The sequence below is a fragment of the Pagrus pagrus genome, assembly GCF_965226575.1.
Source record: "Pagrus pagrus genome assembly, chromosome: 19".
NCBI lineage: Eukaryota > Metazoa > Chordata > Actinopteri > Spariformes > Sparidae > Pagrus > Pagrus pagrus.
In genome coordinates this window covers 5333423-5339422 of record NC_140203.1, presented here as the reverse complement: position 1 = coordinate 5339422, position 6000 = coordinate 5333423, and positions in this window count along the sequence as shown.

The following is a 6000-nucleotide window of genomic DNA, read 5'->3' as shown; positions in this document are numbered from 1 at the left end:
TCTATATGCACAATTTTACAGCTTGGTGTAAAAGTCTCTGTCTCTTATTCGCGTGCACACTATCCCAACAACGTGCACACACACAGTAATCCATCATTGATCAGCCACAAATATACCTGTGGCTATATTTTACCTTCAAGTGGTACATTTGGTGAATAATAAACTTCCAGCAGTCAATATGGGGTTAGAGGAGGAATGCCACATGATTATTGCAGCCAGTCCCTCACGACTATGCACTGAGACACACATGTATGGAAAAATGTGTTTTATTTGTGAGATACACTGGCTGAGTTTGAGTCAAGGATTTGTAACACCTGGTGTGAGACGTGGTTTTCACTCTGAAATCAGAACGAGATGCTGAGGAAACTGCTCAGTAATGTGGAGAATGCCATTCATTCCCTGCATGCCACACTAGAGTCGTATCAGAGCACCGTCAGCCGGCGACTGAGACCATCGATGTGCACAAGGTGCAATATTTCCAATATCATGTATAATATTATCTATTATTACTTCTGAATATCATTGTATATATGAGGCTACCTATTTGTTTGTTCTGTTCTAGTTTGCTCATTTTCCCAAATGTATCTCATCTTTTTTGTAATTCTGTTAAATGCTATGATGTCAGCATTTACTCCTTTTTACACGTTTTTTATATTAATCTATTGTGTTTTTGTTTTTTAATTCTTGTACTAATATAATATGTTGTGTTATCATACATGCTTTTGGCTGTGTTTCTGTGTTGCTGATGGTAAAACAGGGAAATATCCAAAAACAAAGAAGCAGAGTCTAATAAAGTTGGGGTAAAAGAATAGTTTAGAAACATTTAGGAAGCTTGGATAGTTAGGTAAGATGATTGATTTTGCATTAAGACTGCAGCTATAGATCCAGGAGGCTATTAGCTTTAGTTAAGAAAAAGCAGGGGGTGTAAGGTTTTGTAAAAATGTTAAATTAAATTCTGTAACTTTACGAATTCAACAAAAGAGGTGCAGTGTGTGTTGGGATGCATATTTCTGAACTTTGGAAACAGCCTGTCTAGCTGTTAACCTGAGCTTCTCTTTATGCTGGGCCGTACTGATCGCTTCCTTGCTCGTACTCTCACAAACATGAGTGGTATCAATCTTTTTACTTAACTTTTATTAAACTAACCTTTTATATTAAGGGTCAAGAAAAGTAGTTTTTAGACATTTCAGCCCTGCTTTACACTCAGGAATCATTGATAAGTGTAAAATAAAAATCTGTTTTTGTGATCTGGGCACATATAGCCATGTTTGTTTTTCGTGCACTATAGGCAACATTTTCAAAAGATCTTATTTTTGAACATTTGTCCAGACATACCACCTGTTCTGTTCAATCAAACACACCCTCTCGTAGCTGTTACGGGAACCACTTTGTGCTGGTTTAACACAGCCCGGCTAAATATCACATCAGGGTTCTGAATTCCTTAACTTCATCCTGAAACGAGTTAGAGGCACATGATAATGATCCAGCACAGACAGAGGTACAAACGCCGCAGACTTGCAGCGCGACTGAAAATGAAGTGAACACAAAGCCAGCACTTTTGTACAAAATAGCTGAGGAAGCCAGGAATATATCTCCCCCGCTGCTTTCGATGGTGTTGTTCTCCTCTTCTTTCATCCTTCCTCGTAATCCACCCTGAGAATTCCTGAGAGGTGTTTGGGTAGATTGCTGCAGCTGTGCCGCCATTAGCCCTGGGTGGTTCGACGCCTCCATCGAACCCACAAACACAACACACTGCGTTCACTCTCTTCTTCTGTCTCCTCCCATCACGCAGACAAACACAACCCAGGATGCCACAACAGAGACAGGGGTAAACTCAATAGCAGAGATTCACTCACACAAACAGTCAAAGACACTTGTAAGACCATGTGTATAAACATGCAAACACACACAGACACACACTCTCACGCTTGGGTCCTCAGGAATGTCTCAGACTTGTGGGGTTTGACACCTCTTCCCTACATTTTGCATCAGTTTCTGACAGTCTGTCGTCCACATTCACACAATTCAGATCTGATAATAACATCCGTCCTGAGTGATCTGATCACAAGGCATTAACATTTCCTGCTCTGTACGCAAATAAATATGTACATCACTGGGGCACACGTACACAATGTTTTTCACACAGAGAACAAAGTATTTCATGTATAAAGTCTCTTTTTTTAGGGAGTCTGGGGACTTTGAAATGGACTTGCATTTCTAAAGCACTTTACAACACTTGTCACGTTCACCCATTCACACACACATTCATACACTGATGGCAGTTGGCACCTTGGCGATGCAAGGTGCCAACTGCTCCTCAGGAGCAACTTGGAGTTTAGTATCTTGCTCAAGGACACTTGGACATGCGGCTGGGGGGATCCGGGATACAAGCCAGCGACCTTGAGATTACTAGACGACCCGCTCTACCTCCTGAGCTACAGCCATCCCAAAGAAGGGGAGTCAAAGAAGTTGTCTTTATTGGTTACTCCTTAGATTTGACAGGTTTAGTGTCGATAAAATTTCTTCTTCCTTTATAAATTTAGTGGTGAAATCAACTGAAACTGTGTTCAAACAGCTGCTTAATGTTGGCAGGTAAGGAGCAGACAGACTAGTACAGCGACAATCTGACATTAAACACAATACATTAAGTTGTTTCTGTCTTTGTAAAAACTGTCAAATTAACAGAACGGCATGAATGACTTAGAAATAGCCGCTTAAAGTTTCTGCTAAGATAACTCCTAAAATGATGCGATCTGTTAAGGGAGTCTGGGATGTTGTGGTTACTAGCTCAGTGGTTTGATCGGTTTAAAACGGACAGTGCGTTCACAAACATCTGCTGCTAACATCTGCAGGTTAAGAGACCCTAAACACATAATTGACATTACAGTGAACCACATGAAAGCCAGACAGTGTGTAATCCACTCTGCCTGTTGTGGCTTTTTCATGCTGTTTCATGGAGGACGTCAGTTGAGCAGGCGGTCCTTCAGTGTGGCCCGGGACACACACGGCTAAAAGAATGTGGTCAATCGGGCCAAGACCACCTCCGAATGTGGTCTGTGTGATCAGATCTCAAATGCATCCCTCGACGCGTCTCCACACCTGTACTTGTTGCCCTTGATCTTGAAATTGAGTAAAAAGTGTTTTGTCTCGGGTTTGCTGTGTTGTCGTCAGGTAGCGCTAGCTCGTTTTTTAAATTACAGAAATGTATACAGAACCAACCTTCAAAAATGCTCCTTTGTCTTTTGTTCACTTTCTGTAACTCATTCAAGCTGCGATGTGGTCAGCCCAACTAGTCAGGCATTTTCTGCTTTGTGCCAGGAAACCATAAAAAAAGTATTTTCATGTTTCATTTAATGCCGCTCTCTGTTACGGGCCTGTTGCTGCGGCTCATAAAGGGAGCAAAGTGGCCTCCCCTGTCATTACTTCAGACGTGTTGTGTGACGTTTCCCCGATGTAAACATGGGAGTGTCTGTGCTGGAATGATGAAAACTCTCATCATCTGACCACCGAGAAGAGCTGATGTTTAAGCTGCTGTTGCCATGGGAACAAACACTCTCTTTCCTCCGGTTACTGAGGGGAAAATTATGTGAATGAATGTCATTAGTAAAAAAGGAATTGACGCTTGTGCTAATCAGGTAGATGCACAGATATGTATCCGTCATGATATTTATCATCATTTGATGCTGTGGTTCGGCGCGACCAGCCCTCTGACTCGTCAGCAAAAAGCGCTGCTGAAAGGAAGTATTGATTTAGAAATAAACCAGGGGAGGCATCATTGTGTTTGAATTGCAAATGCCAAGCTGCATTTTATGACTCAATATGCAACATACGAACAAGAGTCTCAATCTCTCTGCTCTCTGCCGCTGTGCATGTTACTCTCTGCTACTCAGGGAGGGAATTAGCTCGGAGCTGGATGTGTTTTCTAATGAGGGAGTAAATTACAGGGTGCTGCAATAAGGAATAAACTCAATGCATAGTGTAAATAAGGTTGAGCACCTATTTAATTACTATAATAACTAGTCACGAGGCTTATGTTGACCTACGTGCTTCAACTACTTTGTTTTTAACATCTTTGTGATTACAACAGGATCACGAGTCTGTGTTTGAACACTGAGGATCATGATTAAAACCATAATACCCGTGTTTTTATACATTTGTGCCAATTGTCTGGGGTATATTTAAAAAGCACATGTTCTCGCTCTTCATTTTGATCTTTCAGGCCAACAAAGCAGGCATTTTCCATCCGTGAAGAGGAAGCTTTTTGATGATACTCCAAGAATCAATTTGAAATTGCTGGTCTCACAAACCGGTGTTGCATTTTTGAAAACACTGACTTATGATTGCCAATCTTCACAGACAGTGTGGCTGTAGCAGCGACATTAAAAACCCAATTTTCTATCATATCTTTATGTCCATGCTGTCAGACCGCAGCACATTTATCGATCGAGGCGCTTGGTGCAGAGTTACGGTTAGCCTCGGTTAGCAGGAAGCGTTTACGACCCTCACTCAAATGATTATTTAATGCTTGTGGAGGCGTTTTGAAAACACAAGCACAATATTGTGTCAGTGACGGCATTTATGTTCCAGCCCAGGCTTCAGAATAAAATGTTGGCATTGTACGTTTCTGCAAACCAGAGAAACGTTAAATTTCTACCTTTCAAACACAGCTCATACGAATGTAAAGTGAAGGTAAAGCGACACATTTTGATGACTTCCATGTCGGGGGGTTGGTTTAAGAGCGGGGCGAGAAGGTGTGGAAGCCAGAGACCACTGTTAGAGTCTGTGTTTAAACATTTGTAAGCATGAAACCACTGCATATTTTTACAAGACGTTTTTACAAGATGTTTGGGAGCCATTAACCTATTCAATCATTTAGGTATGGTTTGTGTGCCTGTCCCTAACCAGACCAGAAACTGGTGTCACAACATAAAACTGAAAATTGAACCTCAGTTTCAACATATACCGGTGATTGGGTTGTGTTCAGCTTTATTACAACAGAAAATAAGAGATCACAGAGCTAGCCCGAGGCTGGCTGCAATCCTAGGCCAATGTACAATGTCGCTGGAACACAAAGAAGAAGGAGTAGAAGAGGAAGGAGAAGGCTTTTGGCATTTTTCATGTGGATGTTGAACTTTAAGAAATCCATCTGAGGGCCATGGAGTGTGGGCAGAACCCTTATCCGCATTAGTGTGGACATGGCTTATGGGTTGCCGCTGTACAGTAAAGAAAAACAACATCCGCAGAGCGAGATAATCCCTCACAATAAACACAGAACCATAATTGGGTTTTCTATTTCGTTTTTGTCATTCCATTGTACCTGAACTGTTTTCATGTCACTGCACGCAAATACGTTACGCTCTGTTTGCTGTCAATCACCTTATGCTCACTGGAAGAAAATAATCCCTGACAACACAAAGAGAGACAAAAACATAATAAAGGCACATATTATGATGTCATTTTGTCCACATGTAATCACTCCAATGTCATCACCTTTTCCCACCACAGTAGCTGTAGGAGGTACAGATAAGCTTAACGCTCACACATGTGGACACGTTGCTTTACGCTGTGTGGGAGCTGAAAGTGGAAAAAGACAACAAAAAAAAAAAAAAAATCAAGGATCTCTCTCTGACCCCCCAAGCAGCGCAGGTCACCGCTAGCAGCTGTTTATTACTGTGAGATTACCGGTGAAGAAATTTGAGCCCATTTTTCCTCAACATAATTTAAAAGCATCACGAACATCCCCATGTGGAACCAGTGTGCGCTAACAGAAACAAACATAGGGTTTGGCTTTATCCCCACAGTATCCATATACGCTAATTCTGTCCAGACATACAAGTGTTTGCACTTTTTTGTTCCATGAATCATAGGATCCTCAGGAAAACAACCTGCGCGTATCTCCATTAGCTGCAGTTTCACTTTTTGATTGACACTTCTCACATTACTTGAAGGGGAAAAACCTGAATACGCTCTCTTCAGCTGAATGTCGTGCTGTGCCAGTGA